This window comes from Nomascus leucogenys, chromosome 17 (assembly GCF_006542625.1).
Source record: "Nomascus leucogenys isolate Asia chromosome 17, Asia_NLE_v1, whole genome shotgun sequence".
NCBI lineage: Eukaryota > Metazoa > Chordata > Mammalia > Primates > Hylobatidae > Nomascus > Nomascus leucogenys.
The window spans coordinates 70,616,061-70,639,824 of record NC_044397.1 but is presented as its reverse complement, the minus strand read 5'-3'; the positions used below and the strand labels follow the sequence as shown (position 1 = coordinate 70,639,824).

Sequence of the window (23,764 nt, the reverse complement as noted above, 5' to 3'; positions counted from 1 at the left end):
GTATGAAGCCAGGACTCCAAGACGGAGAGAATGAGAACCAGAAAAATGAGACACATGCAGCAGAAAAGTTGCCACAGACAGAACACAGAAGAAGGCTGCCGCCTACAGCTTGAGTCTTCGGTGGCAACCCCTGTGTCATGGCGGTGAGCCAGCTAGACTCCAGGCATCAGAGCAGAAGCCAAAAGAACTCGAAAGTCCACATGTCCTTTTCACCAAGGTTATTGGCATGCATGTCAAATGACAGTGGCTTGCCCATCTGTCTTCTCTGCATGACAAACCTGCACCAGAAGAAATGTCAGTGCCTTAAGTGGAATGGAAGCTTTAAAACAATGTAATAAAATGTAAACTCACCTAATTGTACTCAGACATTGTTGGACCAGTTTGTAGTTGGCAACACAGAATGCCATCAGTGCAAACCTCATCATAGACAATATTCTCAAATTGTTTATTTTGATTTTACTACTTAAGTTCCTAAACTTTGCTGCCCATCAAAATTAGCTGGGAGAACTTCTTACATCACAGATACTTAAGCCTCAGCCTTACCTGAATTCTTGGGAGTAGGGCCTAGAAATATACATTTTAACAAACATTCCCCAGGTGTTCTGATGCAGTATGTCCATTGGGGACTGGGTTTTGGGAACCTCTTCCCCTACTGGCATAGCTTTGGGAGTGAGACTATTTCACACCCATCCCCTGGCCTCATATGTGGAACATGGGAGACACAACAAATTCTTTTGGGCCTGAACTGAACTAATAGATGCATATCAGAAGTTTGGCAGGATGCCGAGTGGGGGGAGACACTTGCAGAAATAAATCACACAACCTAAGGCATAGTTAAGCTGAGCATCGAAAAATACAGAGGAGGTTGAGAGGCACACACAAAGTGGAAGATAAAGAACTTTCCAAACAAGAAGCCTTTACAAAGGGCTGTGGAAAAAGGTGGATGACAGGCAGCTGAGGGTGGGCTAGTGGGGAGATCCAGTTCTGTTTTCTCTCTAGGCACTAACATGCTTTCTGACTTAGCCAGAACGAGTTTCTGGCTGATTGTAGGAAGCATGCAATCTTTATGACACTGTCTTATTGCAGAATCTATTTTTTTAAAATTATTTACCTTTTGCTTTCAGCCCCATTCCTCTCCCTATTGTCCTCCTTTGCACTGGCCTCTGACTTTTCAGAGTCAGTTTCCTCTCTCTAAATCTCAATGGTCATCTTCTGCAGACTCCAGCTCTACCATTAAGGGATGGGAGGAGAGAGGAAGTGAGAGTGAAAAGGGGAGGAAGGGAAGAAAGAAAGGAGAGAGTGAGGAAAAAAGAAAAGGAATGAAGGAAAGAAATTAACCTTTACTGGGGCATCTCTTCTGTGCAAGGTGCTTTCCTAGAGGATATCTTGGTTAACGCTCATGACAAGCTTGTGAGGTAGCCATTATTAGCACCAATTTATATATATACACACTGAGGTTGAGTAACGTCTTACTTCATTTGTGTTGCTATAAAGGAATACCTAAGGTTGGGTAATTTATTTTAAAAATAGGTTTATTTGGTGGATGGTTCCGCAGGCTGCACAAGAAGCATGGCACCAGCACCTGCATCTGGTGAAGATCTTGGCTGCTTCTAATCCTGACAGCAGGTGAAGGAAGGGGAGCCAGCATTTACAGAGATCACATGGCACGGGGGGAAGTGAGAGGGGTGGAGAGGTTCCAGGCTCATTTTAACAACCACTTCTTTCAAGAACCAACAGAGCAAGAATTCATTCATTACCTCAAGAATGGCACCAACCCATTCATGAGGAGCCACCCTCATGACCAAAACATCTCCCATTAGGCCCCACCTCCAACACTGGGGATCAAATTTCAACGTGAGATCTGGAGGGTCAAATATTCAAACTATAGCAAGTAACTTGCCCAACATCACACAAGCCTTTTGCATCTCCTGTGTAGGTGCCTGCTCAAATGGTTTTCCAAGGTGGGCATAATTTTAGTGATTAACTCTGATTTTGTGGTAAGAAGTGAATTTGCATTTTCAGGTTACCAGTGGTAATTATTAAATACTAATGTTCCATTGTCTCAGAATGCAAGATTGCAGGAGAAACATTTTTAGGGGCAGTTCTCTGTTGATAAATATATCCAAGGAAAATTTTGAAGGCTTATCTCTATTCAGAAGCAATTGTTGTGAAGGAGAGAAAATTCCCAGTAGAGTTTAGACTTATTTCGTGGTTTGAGAGCTTCACGCTGGCTGGAGTCACAGTTCCAGTGAAATTCCTCAGAGAGCAGAGTATATAAGGTTCCTACAATCTCAATCAACAATACTGAATGAGCTCTGTTTAGAGAACGACATGTTTCTCTTTAAGAAAAAGTTTCAGTCTTCCAATTATCTAATATAAAATGGGAGCAGCAGGATTAGCCAAAATATTATTTGATGTTGAGTGCGGAATGACAAAGTAAACTACGTAGACTCGCCCCTGAGAGTGAAAGTGATCAAACATAAGCTCACGCATCTTGTCCCTTGCTATCACTGCATGCATTATGCCCTCACCGTATTTCCACAGCATTCTGCCCAGACCTCCAAAAGAGTAAGAATCATGCCCACCCTAATCACTGCTTTACCTACCTGTCACATATATCGAGCTCTCGGCAATTATTTTTAACTTTTTTCTTTTTTATTAACAATGATATAATGAATAAATGATCATGTGCTAATTGTGTCTTCACTTCTAAAGATGACACTACCAGGTTCAGCAGAGAAGGATTGCTCTGGACAGATTTCTCTTTGTTAGTGCAGGGTTATCCATGGGAAGTGGCTTCCCACCCAGGAATGACATTTTCCAACCCCGTTCCATCTAGAGATGATCACAATCGTGTGAATAGTTATGTGAAGAGTAGGAAGTGGAATTCATGGGTGCCTCCCCCAGGCTCCCTTGAACTTTCTGTCGGTTGGATGCCAGAAATGAGACCCTTGGCAGGGGCTCCCTGAATCCCAAATAAAGGAGATCTTCCTGTCAAAAAGTAATACCCACCTCAGGTCATTAGGTACAGAAGAAATAAATGTCCTTTGCATTTGGGATTGATTTGTTAAAGAAGCCCAGCCTCCTAAAATTCATAACAATAGGAACATGCATTACAAGTTCAATCCATAAAAAACACCAATAAGGACTCCTCTCCACAGGACCCTGCCACCCTGCCGGAATTTTAGTTCACATCTCTGTATATCAACATTAATTTGGCCTAGCTCAACAGTTTTAACACTGGAAAGTAGTTTGAATTTCACCCATGTGCACAAGAAAACCTTTAAAGGGTTTTAAGGAGGAAAGTGGCATGATTAGGTTTGCATTTCAGAATGACCACTAGGGCAAGACCAAAAGCAAAGACTAGGTTGAATGCTGTCACTGGAATGTAGGGTCCTAGTGATATAAACAGAAAGTGGGGGTGTATTCAAAACAAGTCCAGAGAAAGAAAAGGAGAAAAGGCACTAAAGAAAGAGGGTGTGTAAACATTTGAGAGACAAAAGATCCTGCTAAGGAGACTAGAAAATGTGTCTAAAGAAGCATGAGGAAACCACAAGGATGGTTTTGCACAAGGAAGGGGGCCAAGGAAAGTGTCTTTCCAAGAGTGAGTTGAAAATAGAGTCAGTGCTGAAGGCCAAATGAGCCATGTACAAAAAGGTGCCTGTGGGATTCAACGAATGAGAGCCATGTCCATGGGGTGGCCAGAGAGGGGAAGCAGGGACTAACCCGCATTGCCATAGGTTCAGGAGTGGATGTTGCATGAGGATATGGAGACAGAATATTTCAAAACCTTTTTCAGGGGGTTGGTTGTGAAAGGAGGAGAAGTAGAACAGGAAGAGGAAACACAGGTAGAAGGAATTATTGGGCTTATTTGTTTGTTCTTGTTTTTGCTTTTGATTTGAGTATGAGAGGATTGTTTCCATGCCATTGGGAAGGAACATGCAGGGAGGAGAGAGAGTAAGAAATGAGAAGGCTATGGACAGAGGAGGGAAATAGTGGTTGGCAGGCTCAGGAACCTCTTTTCCGATAAAGATGAGAAGTGAAAAAGAGGAAGTGAAAATGGAAGTAATTTATGTTGGGCAGATTAAATGTAAATGGATAATGGGAGCAAGGAATGTATGCTGTCTGCAGAAGAGAAAAGAAAAAACATCTATTAAGCCTGTTAGAATTTCTATCAGTTGAATGGAAAACAAAATGTCCCTACCTGAGGGTGACTCAGAAGAGGTATACACATGAAAATGATCTATGTAGAATTCAGAGTACAATTCCAAGAAATTGCTTGACCCTCTAGTCTAGTGGTTCAAAACATGGCCTTCGGAATCAGAGAAACAAAGTTTTGCATTCCAGTTTCATTTAGTAATAACTGCAGAATCTTGTACAATTTGCATGCCCATTCTAAAACACCAATTCCTAATGCATGCTATGGGATTATACACACAAAACAATGGCTATTTGGGGTAGCACATTACTAGTTCTCAAAGTACTTTCAACATAATCATCAGTATCTGTCTAAAGAGCTCATGAAGCTATGACCTTTATGTAACAAGCACAGAAAAGCAGGGATTACAGGTAGTGATGGAGAGACAAATGGGGTAGTGTCCGACAGTATTCAGGAAATGAACAGAGATTTAAACAATAAGAAAGTTGATGGCTAGGGAGGACAGATATGAGTAACTCTGTTTATCAGTTTTCACACAGTATGCCCACATATTTATAAACCACCCACCTTTGCTATACAGAGCCAGACTTTTTTCTATATCTACCTCATTGAAGCTCGTTGCAGTCAGCTCAAGGCCATGTCACATAAAGTATTGCTCATGTATTTTTCAATTTTTAGGGTTAGAGTTTTATCTGTAACAATATTTTGTTACAGAATTGGCTTCCTGATACATTTCAACCACCACTTGTAACTTACATGGACCCCAAAATAAATAAATAAACATATAAATAAATAAAAATGGACAAATTGGCAAGCACCAATATTACCACTGTTGTTAAAATCCCTATTACTTCAGGAATATTTAAAAAATATTAATGCACAATGATAGCGATTGTAATTATCTACAGTGTATAATTATCAATACTCATTGATATTACCAGCTGAAAGTTGGAACTTTCTTTTTCATTAATAGAAGCACAGCAGTTTTTACATTAATATTAAAGATAAAATGTATGTGTGTTTTGCCTACAAGCTAAAGCTTCGGAGCCCATTACACTTGTATGGCTAGGGCAAATTGTATCAGAATGCTCAGCTGACCTGGAGACATGGGTGTGTAATTGAAATGGCTTCCTACAGTGCAGATAAAATCAATGACAAGAGATTCACGCTAGAATTTATCCCTGCAATTTTCCTAATTACGCAGATGAAGGAAAATCCTCAAGTGTTGATGTTTGAGGGTATGATAATGAATCAAACCTCTTCTCCACTCCCATCTCTAGGTTAAGAAATCAGGCAGCATAGACAAATGAATTCAAGGGCTCGATTACTGACAAAGCTGACAGGAGAATGCAGCTCAGAGCTAGTGCCAAAGGAGCATCCTGATCCATCTACTCCGTTCAATGCTCCTCTGGAAACAGAAATTAAAATTGCCAACCTGGTCACTAACATAGCAGGATGACCTCACAGTTTCCCAGCTAAGGCAGAAGACTTACACATGGCAGAGGATGAGAGACGGAATGTTCTAGGTGGGAGAGTGTCACACCTGGGATGCCTCAGTGCTGCACATGACTTCTCTTTCTAGCAGAGTAGCCCGGACTTCCTACTTGACAGCTCAGAGGAGGAAGCAGGCATTGCCAGTCCTGTGAAAGGATAGCAGCAAAATCAGCACAACATCACTTCTGTTACAGGAAAGGGGCCCCAATCCAGACCCCGAGAAAGGGTTCTTAGATTCTCACCCAAGAAATAATTCAGGGCAAGTCCATAGATTAAAGTGAAAGCAAGTTTATTAAAAAAGTAAAGGAACAAAAGAATGGCTACTCCATAAGCAGAGCAGCCCCAAGGGATGCTGGCAAGCTACTTTTATGATTATGTTTTGATCATATGCTAAATAAGGGGTGGATTATTCATGAGATTTCCAGGAAAGGAGTGAAGAATTTGCAGAGCTGAGGGTTCCTCCCCTTTTTATGGTATAAAGGGTAACTTCTGGATGTTACCATGGCAGTTGTAAACTGTCATGGCCCTGGTGGAAGTGTGTTTTAGCATAATAATGCATCATAATTAGCGTGTAATAAGCAGCTAAGAAGACCAGAAGTCACTTTTGTGGTCATCTTGATTTTGGTGGGTTTTGGCCAGCTTCTTTACTACATCCTATTTTACCAGCAGGGTCTTTATAATCTGTACCTTGTGATACCAGTCTTACTGACCTCCTATCTAATCTTGTGAGTAAGAATGCTTAACCTCCTGGGAATGCAACCCAGTGGGTCTCGGCCTCATTTTAATCAGTTCCTATTCAAGATGGAGTCGATCTGGTTCAAACACCTCTAACACTTCTATTGCATTCTACTGGCCCAAGCAATCAGGCTAGCCCAGATCCAAGCTGGCGGAAGAATAGACTCCTTGGCTCAACAAAGGACTGGCATGTGGGTACAGAGAGGGAAGGAACTGATGGTAGGTAAACTGTCACACACTCCATGGGATATAAAGGTGCCTCACAGTTGCCTCTGCTTACCAATTTCGTGTTTACCTAATGTTGGATGTGTTTCCATTAATTAATATTCCTCTAGGCTCTGAGTGTGAAAAGAAAGAGAGCACTGGCATGCACAGCTTTAATAAAATTCTCCCCTGCTAGGGATTCTTACTGCTCTTCACTTAGATAATGATATATGAAGCTTGTTATGCTCTGGCTATTCAATGAAAAATGAGTCCTGTTAAAGGTGAATCAGTAGAGCCTGAAGATTTATTTGTAAAAAGAGCCTCATATTCTTAATGCTTAAAATAACCTCTGGAGTTTGAAAAGCTGTAAAATAAATTAACTTAATGTGCTATAATAACATATTATATAATAATTTCTACATTTCTACATTTGTAAAAGAGTGTTTTCTCATTTATAATTTCATTTGACTCATGACAGTCCTATGAGAAGCATAGATAAAAGTGATGTTGGGCCTGAAATAAAAACTTAGGCCTTCTCCCTTTAAAATGAAATATTTTGTTTGATGGTAAAAATAATGTGTTTTTTGTAGAAAATCAAGACAAACAAAAAGCTTTAGAATTAAAAAAAAAAAATCCCCCTAAAAGTACATCTTAGAGACAAGCATTATCACCTTTGTGATCTAACTTCCAACACACTTTTATCTGTTTCCCCTCAGTTACCAGCAATGAAAAGATCATAAAACCTTCCAACATAACATATATGGCTTTCAATTGTAATCATACCAAAGAACAACAACTACATATAACTTTGTTTTCCCCATCACTAAACACTGTTCAAAACACAATTACTAAGTAATATTTTAAATCTGACTACACAAACACATTATAGAATATTTAGAAGGTACAGAGAAGTAATATGAAGTTTATTTTAAAATTATCTGTATGGTCATTACCCATAGCCAACAATTGCTATCTTTTTGTTGTGTTTCCTTCCAAAAATATTGTATCTAATATAAGTAAAGGTATTGAAAGTGGCATGTACAAACCTATCCATCTACATGTCTCTCTCTCTATTTAATGTCTACATACACACATTCACTATATATAAATACTCAGTGTGTATGTGTATATATATATATACACACACATTTTATATATACAACATTGTGATCATAGTGTGTACTGTTTTGTAACTTTCATTCACTTTTATTGATCAACATATGTTGAATATTTTCCCATGCATGCCTTTGATAACACCATCTCATTCAACATGTTATTACGAAAATTTTCAAACATTTAGAAAAGTGTCAGGAATTTTACATTGTACATCTGCCACCTAGATTCTTCAATTATTGATAACAATTCGCATTACCCTTTTGCAGAAAGTCATTCCTAGGACTCTATCTGGCACTTCCAACTTGCTGTGCAATCGGGGTAGGTGAACTGCAGTACACACTCCTGCAGACAGAAAATACCCTCTGGCAGTACAGAGCTCAGGTAGACAGGGGGATATGGGTGGGGGATTGACAGAGTGGGCTGCAGAAAGAGATTATCTCCAGTAAATGGCTCAAGATCAATGCTGTATTAATTTACCTTTCATCAGGTTTCTTTGAAGCCTTTCTCTATAGTGTGTGTAGTCTCTGACTTTCTTAAGGCAGTTGCAAGGGAAGAGTTTACTGATTCTAATACCAGTTAGTGTGAACCCCCTAATCTGCCAAAATTCATTGTACTACAAAGAAATTGTTTTTGTTCTTAAGAATGATTTGTATTGAATTTTTAGCCTTTATGCACCTAAACTTTCAAGTACCTTCCTATTTGAGAATGCAATGATCCACTAGAACAGTAGAGATATACATACTAATAAACACCGGCCATGAAAAATTCAGCACTCAAGTTCTTTTTTTTTCTATATATATATATATTATACTTTAAGTTCTAGGGTACATGTGCACAACGAGCAGGTTTGTTACATATGTATATATGTGCCATGTTGGTGTGCTGCACCCATTAACTCGTCATTTACATTAGGTATATCTCCTAATGCTATCCCTCCCCCCTCCCCCCACCCCACAACAGGCCCTGGTGTGTGATGTTCCCCTTCCTGTGTCCAAGTGTTCTCATGATTCCCACCTATGAGTGAGAACATTGCAGTGTTTGGTTTTTTGTCCTTGCGGTGTTTGGTTTTTTGTCCTTGCAATAGTTTGCTGAGAATGACGGTTTCCAGCTTCATCCACGTCCCTACAAAGGACATGAACTCATCATTTTTTATGGCTGCATAGTATTCCATGGTGTATATGTGCCACATTTTCTTAATCCAGTCTATCATTGTTGGACATTTGGGTTGGTTCCAAGTCTTTGCTATTGTCAGCACTCAAATTCTATGAGTGTCTCAGTGCCTGTGGTCTAAGTGGTAACTAAGCATCTGCAAAGAGATAGAAACGGAATGCTGAGCTGGCTTTCCTGGGGTTTAATGCTTACCAAGTGAAACTGAGGAACTCCAGAAAAGAGCTCAGCTTTTCACCAGGCAGTGAGATTCCATGCACTCTCACTGAGCAATAAAATGTTCTTAACCCCGACACCCTCATATGAACTCCTCTTTCTCCTGGGTGGGGAAAAGGGGAGAAGAGCTTCAAACTTCTCCTTAAGAAAAACAAGTTATAATTGTGAATGTTAAAAAATCATCTTAAACACTGCTGTTCCTGACATTATGTCATTTGAGTCTCAACATAACTTTGTGAGGTAATGGAAAATATCACCCATTCCCCCTGTTTGAGAGTAGGATTTGGAGGTTGAGATAGGTATTCAAGCCTAGGTCTTCTGACCCCTCACTCCCTCTTCCTTCCACTCCTCTACTCTTATCTCTTCTTAGAAGCAAAGAGAAATTTGGTCAAGAGAAAAGACTAAACAAAATAACAGGCAAAGCAACTTTATTAAGAAACCCCTCATTTGACAACTTTCTTTAATCCACAATATGATGTCTATAAAATGTGTGTTGCCTTCAAAAAATTTAAGAAGTTCAATCTTCCTCCTTTTCCTTATGCAACTCCCTGCAAATTGAAAGCTATTCTGACGAAATGATTGAAGGGAGCAGTGCACTTGCATCAAGGTCTCTTAACTCTCATTCTGCTAAAATGAAATTATGAGGTAACTACCCACCTGAGAAACTTTACACAAAGTAATGAGGCAGGACTCATTAATCAGCAGGGCATTTTTTACCCCAGTCTGCTCTTGGCTCTCTGAGGACCACCTCCTCAGCCTCTGGGCCACGGGGGAACTTCAATAATTTTCAGTCATAAAAATGAAAAATCACTGCATGGAAGTGAGATCAATGAGATCTATGCAACTAATATGAAGCAATTTTTTCCCCACCCAAAAACACTCAGATGAAAAGAGAGGACTAAACCATAGAGTTTCCAAAGAGCTGTCTCTTCTTTTACACAAGACTGTCTGAGTTCTTGATTTGCACTCAGAGGAGACTGTCATTTGGCCAGTGTCTACCCTTCATGTAGCGTTCCATAGAGATCTATGAAAATGTTGGTCTGGAAGAACTAGGGATGTTGACATATTTGGGTCAGATAAATTTTGACTCATTCTCCTTTATATTTTATTTTATTTATTTATTTATTTATTTTTTGAGATGGAGTCTCACTCTGTCGCCCAGTCTGGAGGGCAGGGGCGCAATTTCAGCTCACTGCAACCTCTGCTTCCCGGGTTCAAGCAATTCTCCTGCCTCAGCCTCCCAAGTAGCTGGGACTACAGGTGTGGACCACCACACCTGGGGGACTAATTTTTGTATTTTTAGTAGAGATTAGGTTTTGCTATGTTGGCTAGGCTGGTCTCAAACTTCTGACCTCAAGTGATCTGCCCAGCTTGGCCTACCAAAGTGCTGGGATTACAGGTGTGATCCACTGCACCCTGCCTCATTCTCCTTTAATTAATAATGTATATATTACCTTTATGGTGGCTGGCCATCTTAATGTGGGTATTTAGTTGGCTTTTGAAAGACTAACAGTTCACACCTCTACCTCTTGTACTCCGCAATTCTTCTTTCCGTCAAGTAAAAAAGCATAAAGGCAGATAGAAAGGTAGAAATTCTCAAAAAATAGGCTTTCCCCTCTAATATGAAGCAAATATGGAAACTCAGGTCTCACTATGTTTTCTAAAATTCTACCCTAATATACTTAGATTTTACTGTTTATTTCTCCTGATCTTAATGAAGAAAGCCCTTGAGATTCTCAGACCTGTCTAATCACCCAAGGACAAAATTCCAGGAATTCTGCGGGTTTGCCCACAGGAAATGATGCAGCAAATCAAGGTGAGCAATTGTCATGACTTCACTCGGAGATCAAAGAAGCACCTACCAAATTTTCTACCTTACTGTGTTCTAGGATTCTTTCTAAATCGACAGCATCAAGCCTTTCCTTTGTTTGAATTCCTAGTCAACATGGAAAATTTAGACAAAGTCTAATAACATTTCAAGGGGTGATTTGGCCACCCTGGTCACATGGTTGTGTTTTCTCACCTGTAAAATGAACCAACTGTGTTAATGTATTGTGCTTGCTTCCTGACATCTGCTACCACAGACCTTCCCTTCCCATGTTGCTGTCTACATCTTTATTTTAATTACAGCTTGTGGTGATGACATTAAGTGATTTTCAATTAGCCTTGGTGAATCACACAAAGTTATAGTAAGAGAAAAAATTTGAAGATTACCTAGTCAAACCTCTTTCTTTTTGTAAATCAAGAAATGAAGCCTCAGAAAATTAAGTAATTTTCCTAAGGAGACATTGCTTGTTTTTGACAGAAACTCTATGCTGATCTCTGACTCACCACTGCAATCTTCACTCACACACTACTGGTTCAAAGTATTTTTAGCCATTGGGCTCTTCTTGCTAATTATATATTATGAGGAAGGCAATATATAAAGAGGATAAATTCAAAGCAAATGTGGGGCCTGGAGACTCACCTGTTGGTCGCCATACAAATGGCCAATAAGTGCATGAAAACATGCTTAACATCAATAATCTTTAGGGAAATGCAAATCAAAACTACAATGAGATAGTACCTCACATCCATTAGGATGGCTACTATTGAAAAAAACAAAGAATGACAATTGTTGGCAAGAATGTGGAGAAATTCAAACATTTGTGCACTGTTTGTAGGAATGTAAAAAGGTACAGCTACTGTGGGAAACAGTAGGGTGGTTTCTCAAAAAATTAAAAATACAATTAACATATGATCGAGCAATTTCACTTCTGGATATATACTCCCAAAATTGAAAGAAGGGTCTTGAAGAGATATTTGTACAACCATGTTCATAACAGCATTATTCACAATAGCTAAAACATGAACCAACCCAAGGGTCCATCAGTGGATGAATGGATAAACAAAATGAGGTGAATATATAAAATGGAATATTATTCAGCCTTAAAAAGAAAGGAAATTCTGACACATGCTATAACATGGATGAGGCATAAAGACATCATGCTAATTGAAATAAGCCAGGCACAAAAACACAAATACTGTATGACTCCACTTATACGAGATACTCAGAGTAGTCAAAATTTTAGAAACAGAAAATAGAATGGTGGTTGCCAGGGGCTGGGGAAGGGAGGAATGGGTAGTTAGTGTTTAATGACTATAGAGTTTTAATCTTACAAGATATAAAAAGTTACAAAGATGGGTGGTAGTGATGGTTGCACAACATTATGAATGTATTTAGTGCCACTGAATTGTATACTTAAAATAGTTAAGAGAGTAACGTATATGTTATGTGTATTTTATCACGATAAAAATTCTGGAAAAATTAAAAGAGATGCATTAGTCACAACTGTAGGCCCATGCTAATGCATACTGACTGGTCCCAGCACTACCTTGAGAGATCTACTCCACATAGTTTGTAAACCAGCACACTTTACCATGTTAGCAAGGCTAAAGATGGGAGAAAGTTAGTCATCCAGCATTTCATCCAGAAGTCCTAGAAATTGGAATTTACAACATTGCCTGATGGAGGACTCATGTGTAGTCACTGATTAATTGCAGTGTCAATTTCCATGGAAAGAAACTACATAAAAATACAGTTTAAGTTAATGCCTTCAGCTAAGCAGAATAAACTTTACCTAAGCAGAATAAACTCCATGTGGTAAATAAAAACTTTGCCACAATTTCACACAGTGGAAAGCAGAAAGTGCTAGTAATCCATGGAAAACGACATTTGAAAAAAATTGAAGTTTGACATGCGTGTGTGAGTGTAAGTGGAGGTGGTTCTGAAAAGCAATGTGGAAACTGAAAAATACTTCTTATAAAAGTCACACTTAGAAAAGCAGTTAAAACACACACATAAACACACAAACCCAAAGACACATCACTTGGCAGATGGAAAGAATGAAGAAGCTGAATCATTGTTATTTTCACTCACATCAAAACTGTACTTTCTCTTAGTAGAGAAGGTAAACATAGGAAGGAAATGGTCAGAACATCTGGAAAATCACAAGTAAATAGATTTGAAGTTTAATGTTTTCTACTTGTGCATATTCTGATTTCTGCCCTGGATGTTCACCCCTTTGCCTCTGTACCCTAAAGACAATATCAATGGGCATATCTAACATTTCATTTCTCTTTGCTATGGTTTGCATGCATGTGTACCTCCAACATTCATATGTTGGAACCTAATTCTCAATACTATGGTATTCAGAGGCAAGGCCTTTCAGGCAGTGATTAAGTCATAAGCACTCCACCCTCATGAATAGGATTAGTGGTCTCATAAAAAGAGGCTGAAGGGAGAATCTTTGTCCCTTTTCCCCTCCTGCCCTTTATCTCTGCAATGAAACAGCATTCACCCCTTCCACTATGTGAGGATGAAACAATAAGGTGCCACCCTGGAAGCAAAGATTGAGTCTCAGACACTGAATCTGCCAGTGCTTTGATCTTGGACTTCCCAGTCCCTGGAACTGTGAAAAACAAGTGTCTGTTACCCAGTCTAAGGTATTTGGTTATAGCAGCAAGGACAGAATAAGATACTCTTCAAGCTCAGTTTATGATGCACAGTACAAATCATGACACCAAAGTTAGAACATCAGTGATACAGACCTGGTTGGATCATGTTACTCTCCTGGCTCTAGAAAATCATTAATCCTTAGGAGTCTTAGTTTCTCATCTTTTAAATGTCATGAAGATTTGAAACTGCCTTTCAAAATTATGACTGAGACAGTGAAAGAGATCTAACTTAACCGACTCTATCTTGCTTCTAACATCCGAGCTGTCTTTGTTCATTCCTGGGCATAGGCTGAACTAACTTTGGGAGAAACTTAGTTTATAGTTTAAAAAAAGATGGCAACATCCCTTTCCCGAAGCAGACTTCCTTCTTGCCTGGGGTCTAGATTGCATTTGTAGGACTAACATTAGCCAGAAGATTAGAAATTATGTTTTAAGAGTCATACAGCTGGAGGCTACAAGATTCTGACCCTCCCCGAAACTGCTCCTAAGATCAGTGCTTGAGATATTTTGCACATCCTGCACTTGATGGATCGGCTGGCACCACCCAGATCAATAAACTAGCTCATCTGATCTTGTGCCCCCTCCCTGCCCCGGCCAGGAACTGACTCAGTGCAAGAAGACAACTTCAACTCCCTATGATTTCATCTCTGACCCATCAGCACTCCTGGTTCACTGGCTTCCCCCCAGCCACCAAGTTATCCTTAAAAACTCTGCTACCTGAATGCTTGGGGAGACTGATTTGAGTGATGATAAAACTTTGGTCTCCCTCACAGCCGGCTTTGTGTGAAATACTCTTTATTGCAATTCCCCTGTCTTGATGAATTGGCTCTGCCTAGGCAGCGGGCAAGGTGAACCCCTTGGGAAGTGACAGATTTTTTTTTTTAACTCACTTTGTTGCTAAATGCAGTAGCTAGGAATTTTAAGTTTACTGTTATTGTTAGTATTTCTGAGAGACACAAGGATGACTGGAGGTGGTATGTGGCCCCAAAGACTACCTTATTTTTCTAGAGCCTACACAAGTTCAGAGAGGAAGCCTTATAATGAGACTCAAGGAGCAGTTTTCCAATCTTCTTCAGAATTGAGTAGCTTACTGGGAGCTATCAAATCATGTCGTAGGGTGACATCATATGTTTATGCATCTAGGTACAAAACCACACAGCCAAGAGAGAATCAAATATTCTTTATCTCCAAATCATTTGTTTCCTTCCTCTCATTGCTTCTTGTGAGCATAAAAAAATTCTCAGGCACATAAAATAGATTCCACATCAAACTGACTTGTATTATTCTTTAAAAATATATTTTATTTAACCAACACCCAGATAGCCCTCACTATATGTGGGAACTATTCTTAAAATCTCTGTGACTGTTAACTTATTTAATGTTCAACCATATAAGATAAAATATTCTCTTTAACAGATGAGAAAACTGAGACACATCAAGGTTAAGTACGTTACTCAAGGTCACACAGTTAATAACTAATAGGGTAAAAAATTCAAATTCAGACATCTCACTCCAAAATTCCTGCTCTTACCTATTATATTATGCTGCATCATTAAAAGTAAAATATTACTTTTTAAAAGTTCTTTGACATTGCATTAACTGGAAACTAAAATCACCAGCCACCATCAATGTACTGTGGGTACTCTAAAGTCAACAAGCAAAAGGTAGAATAATTTTTCCAACCTCCTTTTGAGGGCTAGAATTGTATAAGTATTTAATCCTCTTCATGTTGAGTATTAATCATTAGCAAGTGGATGCCTCCTGAAAATTGCATGGGATAAGCTAAAGTGGGTTTTACAGACAAAAGCTGTATTTTAACTGCACTCTCTGGTTTAGCAGAATGGTGAATGAGTAGGTCTGGGGCTGCAGTAGAATCTCTTATAAGGAGGCTTCCTTCTAATAGGCTTTCTCCAGCTTTTCAGAGACAGAGCAGAAGCTGCACTCAGTGCTCTGAACATAGAGCTGCAATGGCTATTATTTAGAGGTGGTCCCTTTCATATGGCTAAGTGGGGACTTGTTTTAAGCAGCTGAATCAGTGCTCTGAAACCTGCAATGCCTGCTTGTTTTCTTTGCTAATATTAAAGAGAACTGCCCCTTCCCACCATGCTTGTGTGGGAGTCCCAAATTGTACAAATAAAACACAGTAAGATATGACAACCATGCCTGAACTGAAGCACATACAGGACATTCCTGATGAGGGAAGTGCTATTTCTGATGGCTCCATTAACATGGGCCTTTGTGACGGGGATGGGTTCTTGCACCTTCAGCCGAAGACCAAAGTAAAGTCAATGTCATTGTGAATAGGTGAATTTTAGTTCCTCAAATGAGCCAACTGTAGTTACCCTTTGGAAGAATATACTTAATCCTGGTAGTTGTATTTTCCTTCAGGCTATTCAGGAGAAAACAAGCTATAGTCTCATTGTTGGAGAGAGCAATATGCAGTTTAAGCCAGCTACTCCCTCCCATATCCTCCAACAAGCAAGATATCCCTTTCCTCTTCAGAACCAAGGAAAGCCCAGATAGTGAAAAGCTTCATTCACATAGAGCTAAATAAAGACTGGGGGTCAGCATTTGTTAGACATGGGAAGGGAGCAGGGGAGAGTTGATGGGGCAACTGTTACCATATGGAAAGAAGCAGCATGTTCTGTGAAAGGAGGTGAGAATGAAGAGGTGAAGAGGTACAGAGAACTGTAGAGAGGGAGAGAGCTGGTTGAAAGAGGGAAGGTCCCACATGGGACCCCATCCAAAGACCTAATGAGCAGGTCTTATCTCTGAGTTTCCTCTCAGTCTCTCACTCTCCTTCCAAGTTCAAAGGTATGGGTCGCTAAATAAAGTCACAACTCCCAGTCATCAAATTCAGTACTGGTTTATGATACTTACTTAAACCCTGTAATAAGAAAAGTGCTGTGGAGACATTAGCGATGGAGAAAGTGGCGTGCTGGAAAGACTGACCTTTACATAAAGCCTTGATTTGTCATATTTGCCAATTTTCTTAGTGTAAATGCCCTAATAATTGTTGTTTTCAAGCTACCAAGGCGATGTCACTAAGTGCAGGGTTTGTAAGAGGTGCCCACAGCCACTCTCTCCTAAGCCAATACAACCTGGCCACAGCATACCACACCATGGGGTTGGTCCACGTTCCCTTCAGATCAACAGTTTACTTATTCTACTTAATTGAAAAGCTAATAGATCATCAGATGATGAAACACACTTGAGAGACTACAGACTATTTTCCTTGACATTTTTCTTCATCCACAGGTTACGAAAGGATGAATATAACTCAGGTAATGACCATGAAAATGCATGGTGGTTGAAAGTCTCTGTTCAGTGCAGTAGTACCGTGATTCCCTGTGTTCACACAGGCCAAGTGCTGAACACTGCACTTGGCCTCTGCAATACCCATGTGCTGATATTCACTCAAGTGAAAAATAAGTCAAGGAATAAACAACATACTCCCTTATTCCTGGAAATGGCTACTAGAGGCAAGGTTGGAGAAGAGCACTTATATCTGTGGTCAAGTGGGCTTTTAAACAGGAAACTCCTTGGTAGGAAAGGGTCTGAGGGGAGTAGCCACTTCCAAAATGGAAAGCATGGAGGAAAGTAAGAGTCCCTGCTGTCTGCAGGAAGAATGGGTCCCAAGGGAGCTTAGAGCAAGGAAATGATAGAAGAAGGTGACTCAAACTAAATAGATATCTATCTTAGTACAAGCTGGACCAGAGCAAAGCTCCTGAAGCTTCCTGTAGATTCTTGATCCTGCTAAGAAGTGAGAATTACAATGTGGGAGAGCAGAGGGAAGTGTTGCTCCGAAGGGCAGCTTCACCCGAGGGAAGGGAGAGAGAGACTAGGTGTGTTTCCTCTATATAACTCACCAATCAAATCAGTTACTCTGGGAAGCAGGCTTGTAATGCTTATGGATGTCCCTCCGTATGAAGGGAGAGAATGGTACCAGCCCCCCACCCTTCCACTGCCTAGCTCATTTTTATCTTAGTCTATTGAGCTTGACCATTAAGCTTTTGGTCACCGATGAATATGGCTGCTCCCTCATGGAAGAAGAGTGGCCCAGGTATACAGGACAGACCTGCTTCACCTTCACTAAGCCTATCTCCAGCACTGACCTCTGCATCTCTGTGTATCCTCATGAGGGTGCTGATGGCCAATTGTAATTTGCCTCCACCACATTCAGAAATTGGTCAGAACAGCTAATTTATTAGGACAACCCCAGGGTCATTTGGTTCCCAAGGCTGAAAATTTGTCCTCTGTTTTATTTCTCATGCCAAATTACATCCAGAGAGCATATCAGAGGCTTTGAATAAAAATGAATGAATAAAATGCCAAATAGATAGATATCTTGAATTTGATTACTAAAACTGCTCCTTTAATCAAATTTCAGAGGGAAATTAAAGTCCAAAGATTAACACTTTCGCTTGTTAAAGTCCAAAATTTATGCCTTCTAATTTCATATTCTGCTCATCTCAGGTAAAGGGCTTATTATAGAGCCCTTAACTTCACCTGTAATGGCTTCCTGCAGAACTCTCTGGATCAAGTAGTGGGAGAAACCACTCATACAGCTGACTTACCTCCCTCCAGCCTCACAGACCCCATGCAGCAGTGCTACGCCCAGAGTTCCTTGACTTGGTTCCTTGCTACAACATGTCCACATGCTTTTTCACTTTCTGTGTCTTTCGTGCCCCTTGCCAACTCCCGGTTTTCTCCTTCTTTATTACCACCCCTTCAAAATTAATAGAGTTAGGATGGAGTTGAAATGTACAGATGTACAGTTGCCTCATCTTCAGTTTCTAGGTAGTCACAGACTTCAGTAGATATTCCCAATTGTTCAGAAAGAACTTGCAAACTGGACTTTTGATATACTGCTGTATCTGTTGTTAGGAAAGAGTACAACCCCAGAGTTTCTTCTTCACTTTTGGAAAAGTACCGCACTCTGCGGTTCATCCCTCTGACAGGATGAGCTGATGTCTCCCAGTTGGAACCTACTCCTCTTGCCTTCTAGCTATTTCTGAGCATTAAATATGTTAGAACCAAAAACAGAAACGTTTGCTCCATGCTTCATTAGAGAATTTGATAACATTGTCCTCAGGGACCACACCACATAATGAGACCCATTTGGTTTTAAAACATTACTTCACGAACAAGGAAAGTAGTTTTACTCACCTGAAACTATGATATCAATTTTTTTATTTCTGTGATCATTAAATGCAACTTTGATGAATAATTTCTAACGTTTAAAATGTGGCTCCTGAATCTGTCTTCTCATTAAAAAGGAAAAAAACTAGTTTTGAAAATAACCATCCCTCCTGGCTCTATTACTGTATGGTTCAGTTTTTAAATAAATGCTTTCACTTAAAAGTAGAGTGTGCATATTAAAGAAAATTTGGATACCCAGAAAAGTAGACAGAGGAAAAAAGTACAGGTAGTCCCATTATCCAAGAAAAATCATCGTTAACCTTTTAATGTTTTCACTTATGATTTCTTCTTAGTTTTTATGCTTATAAAATATTTCCTCAGATTGAAAGTAGGTCAATTATTCACAAATTAAGCTATTAATTTAATGTAATTCTAAATTGCGATTCCCTATTAGAATGCAATTCTAAGATAAATCCCCATGGGTCTCTTTTAGAACTTGATTAGTTCACTCTAAATTCAGCCTAAGGTGTAAATTAATGATACAATGTAAGAAAAAATTTTGAAACAGCTAATAAAGAAGTTGCCTGGCAAAATGTATGAAAATTTAAAATGCATGTTTTTTTTATCTAACAGCCCAATTTGGTGAAGCTTTCCTTAACATGTACAAGGCTGGTCTGCAAAGATATATGTCAAAGGGGGTTTCGGGGTGGTTTTGTTTGTTTTGTTTTGGAACTGCAAAACGAAGAGTTGAAGTTATCACACTTCTCCACTTATGAAACATTAACTGCCATCATCCACACATGGAAGGACCATGTCTTGTTTATTTTCCACAGAACTGATTCTTGTTCCATGTTTTTTTCTTAAAATCCCCAATCTTCATTCCCTTTTTCCTCCTTCCCAAGTAATCATATATCACATTATGATTACACATTATTTTAGGATTTTTTTAATCACAAGGAATAAGGCAATGAACATCATCCCCCATGAGCTTTCCATTATGGACCTCTGCAAAACTTTAGCTGGGACACAGGATAATATATAAGAATATATATTCTTGTCTTCCCAAAGTACTTTTGAATTGCTTTCCATAATGTCTGTACCATTTTTCACTATCATCTACTTGTTTATGTGGTTAATTTCCTTTCATTCTTTCCAATACTTGTCATTAACTTTTGTTAATGAGTATAATGTAGTGGTTCACCACTGTCATAATTCACGTCATTAATTAGTAAGTTTGACTATCACTTCATATACTTAATAGCTATTTAATTTTTCACTTCTGAGGTTTGAGTATACACACTCTTTGTCTACTTTTCCTTTTGGTATTTTGATTTTTGCCTAATGATTTGGAAGAAATCTCAAATATTCTAGATTCTAATCTCTTGTCAGTCTTAGTTTTGACAAGTATCTTCCTCCAATCCATTGTCTGTCTATTAATTTTGTCTATGGTGTTTTCATTTGATAGAAATCTCCATTTTTGATGTAATAAAATCTTAATTTTTCACATTGTGAGTTATATTTCTAAGGTCCTCTTTAAGAATATCTGTCTGACCTGAAGTCAGAAAGATAACCTCCTCTACTTTTTTCCTGTTATCTTTATTTTGACCTTTAATACTTATAATTCACTGGAATTAGTTCTTGTATTTTGAATGATATATAGCTCTTTACACATGAGCTTCTATTAATAGTATATCTTCTCCCTCATTGACGTGGTACTATCTTACATTAAGTTCCCCCAAATACATGGCTCAGTTTCTGACTGTCCATGGAATTATATTTACCTACTTGTACCTGAACCAGTAGCCCATCTATTTTTTTTCCTTTATGACAATGTCCTGGTATTAGGGCATATTCTTTGGTAGATTTAATCCTCACTACTTACTTTCTAAAAATGATTTGGGAATTTTTAAATATGAAAAACAATACAAGAAGCAAATAGAATTAAAAAATAAGAAATGAGTAAGAATATACAAGATTTGAGAGACAAATTTTTAAAAATTGACCTAACTGGCATGTATAGAACATTGCATCTAACAGTGGCAGAACAGCATGGGGGAACCACCCCCATGATCCAATCACCTCCCATCAGGTCTCTCCCCAGACATGTGGGGATTATACAATCGAATTACAAGTTGAGATGAGATTTGGGTGGGGACACAAATCCAAACCATATCAGTTTAATATCTGAAAATCAGTGTAATTCTATACATTAACAGAAAAAAATTGAAGAAATAATTATTTCAATAAATGCAAAACAAATTAATGAGGCTAAAACCAAATTATGATAAAATCTCTTAGCAAATAGGGATAGAAGAGAACTTAATTTGACAAAGAATATCTATCTCCCAAAAAAACAAAAAAAATTAATGGGACTAGGGTTGTCCTCCTACTGGAAATCAGTAGGTGACTGTGCCTTCCATGATGTGGTTTCTGTCAACCACCTCTACTCTTTTTCCAAGTTTTATACCCTTTGAGAGGTTCACAGCGAGGAGTATTGACATTGTCAGAAAATGATGATTTAGAAAAGCAGCAGGATTCCATGACCTGGAATGTTTAGTGCATAGAGTAACTAGCTTCAACCTCTTTGAAACCACTTGACCAAGAGGCAACCCTTGGGCATTCTCTTTCCTGGGAAAGGTCTAGAGAACAATAAAGGGATATTTCCAGCATTCTCTGCAGTGGGAGATAGAGAAGGTGCTATGGTTTGAACATTTGTCCCCTCCTAAACCCATATTGAAATTTAATTGCCATTGTAACCATATTGCGAGGCAACACCTTTAAGAGGTATTTAGTCATGAGGGTTCTACCCCTCAACTCCTCTGGCCAGCCCATCCTTGCACGTCACGTACTGCCTTAGCTGCAGGCCTTTGCACATGCCAGTCCTATGCCCAGAATGGTCCCCTGCCTCCCTGGAGGCTCCTTTACCTGCCAACCTTCTTTTCTTGACCTAAATTTCCCTTTCTCTGGGAGAGCCTCCTACCCTCTCTTCTAGGCCATTCACTTCTTCCACATGCCCCATGGTGCCCACTCTTTCAGCTGGGGCAATGCTTATCACACTGCATAGTAATTGCTCAGTTAAAAATTGCTCAGTTGAAACCTCTTTCCTTTATAAATTACCCAGTCTCATGTAGTATCTTTTTAGCAGTGTGAGAATGGACTAATACATAGAGTGAGTTCACTTCCTCTTGCTCTCTGTCTTTCTTGCCCTCTCTCTGCCCTTTCATCATGGAATGATACAGCAAGGAAACCCTCACAAGATGCTGATACCTTGATAGTGGACTTCCAAACCTACATAACTGTGAGCCAATAAATTTCTCTTCATTATAAATTATCCCAACTATGGTATTCTGTTACAGCATCACAAAACGGGATAAGACAGAAGGGAAAAAAGTTCCTTCAGTAGAGAAGTTCTCCCTTAGAGAATAAGACTTGAGAATACTCAAGAAGCCCTGGGCATGGATAGGACTTATCCAACATGAAAAACCAAGCAGGGGAACAGGAGTAATTGAACTGGTAAGCATCCTTCATGTTTTCTTATATTTATCCTTCATATCTCAAATTAGGGTTATGGTTCTATAATGAGGCTCTGATGTACTTGAGAAAGCTATGCTGTATGGTTCTTATTGAATTGCCATAATTTCCTATGAAATGGTTCTTGAATAGGCTAAGATCTCCCTGGGTTTAGAAATGTACAGCAGCCTACATTGTTCTCTTTACTCTGGGTACTTGAATAGTCTAGGAAGCCAGCTCTTCATCCACAACGGAAAAATAAATATTTCAGTATCCAAGTTTTTATGGAAAATTTTAGTTTGATAAAATTATTCTATTCACATACCTCATTACGAAAGGAAATGAACAGACTTTTGATGAAACTTTAAAAAATCATTCTCTAACCTTATTAAGAAACAAAATGCAAAAGTGTATTAGGAATTTATGCTCCCTCTTTACGTGAAAGGTTACTGTAGACAATATCATAATAAGAAAAGTCCAAATGAAAGAGAGCTGGAAATTATTCTAATAAATATTCAGTTAGCAAAATATCACAATTGCCGGATACATATTTCCTTTATTTTTTTGGTAATAAAAAGTGAAATAGTAGCTCAATGAAAGTGTAAATCAAAATGAATGGTTTTGAAAGATTGCCCAGACACTTTCTATCATAGAGGTCACAATTCATGAAAAGAACATGTTGAAAACGTGTTTTCTGTACTCAGCATGACAATTTGTCTTAATCCCTTATCTTTGAGAATAGAATTTTAAAGAAAATAAAATTTTTGATGTTGGCTCAGTCTTCATTTTTGTTCTGGGCAATATTTTATTAATGACTGAAATGTGGACAGCAATGTTATGGTGACCTAAGAACCCTTGCTTGAGTGTGTAGAGAGGATTAGTCTGGCTTCCCCAATCCATGAAGTAGAAATTAGTGTATCGGACAGTAGAACCAGGGTCTAACATGGACCACCATATTGAATGAGAGCCATTCCTATCAGCCAGCCACGTGATTATTTGGTTACAGATTCAGTGGAAATTAACAATGGTGCATGATGTCTAATACAGTTAGTATAAGTCTTAGGTTAATATAGTATCAGGGAAAAGTAAGGCCATATTTCCAAAGTGTGCTGAGCCCATCATAGAGTTTAGCTGCGTTACAGGGTTCCATTCTGGATCCAACTAAGAACTGACAGATCCAGAAAAACTGGAACAAGTTCAGTGATGGATACCCGAAATGGTAAAGGTATCAAAGTATTGTCACATGTGGAGCTGTTAAGAAATAAAGGGAAGATAAGATCTATGAAAGACATGATGTGTGTCCTCATATACTTGAAGGACTGTCACGCAGTGAAAGAACAAGATTGATTGCCATTGCAGAGGGAGGCTAGCTGCAAATCTGTGTAGAGAAGAGCTATGAAGGAATAGCCTGCCTAAATTGGAAGTGAGTGCCCCATGATTGAGAAGTTCAAACAGACAAGCACCTCTCATGGATATCTGGGAATGGTTGGGTTAGAAATAGCCAACCTGAGAGTGTGCAAGGAT

The 23,764-nt window shown here is 39.0% G+C and overlaps 1 long non-coding RNA gene across 1 annotated transcript in view; it reads right to left on the bottom strand.

The window, feature by feature from the left end:
• Positions 1 to 2,659: 2,659 nt before the first annotated feature.
• LOC105737764 overlaps positions 2,660 to 23,764 on the bottom strand; it is a 168,532-nt gene continuing 147,427 nt past the window's right edge. Inside the window, exons 3-5 of the long non-coding RNA XR_001113443.2 lie at positions 5,653 to 5,799; positions 3,013 to 3,085; positions 2,660 to 2,747 (exon numbers count right to left, since the gene is read on the bottom strand). This is a non-coding gene — a long non-coding RNA (uncharacterized LOC105737764). The remainder of the gene's footprint in view (positions 2,748 to 3,012; positions 3,086 to 5,652; positions 5,800 to 23,764) is intronic.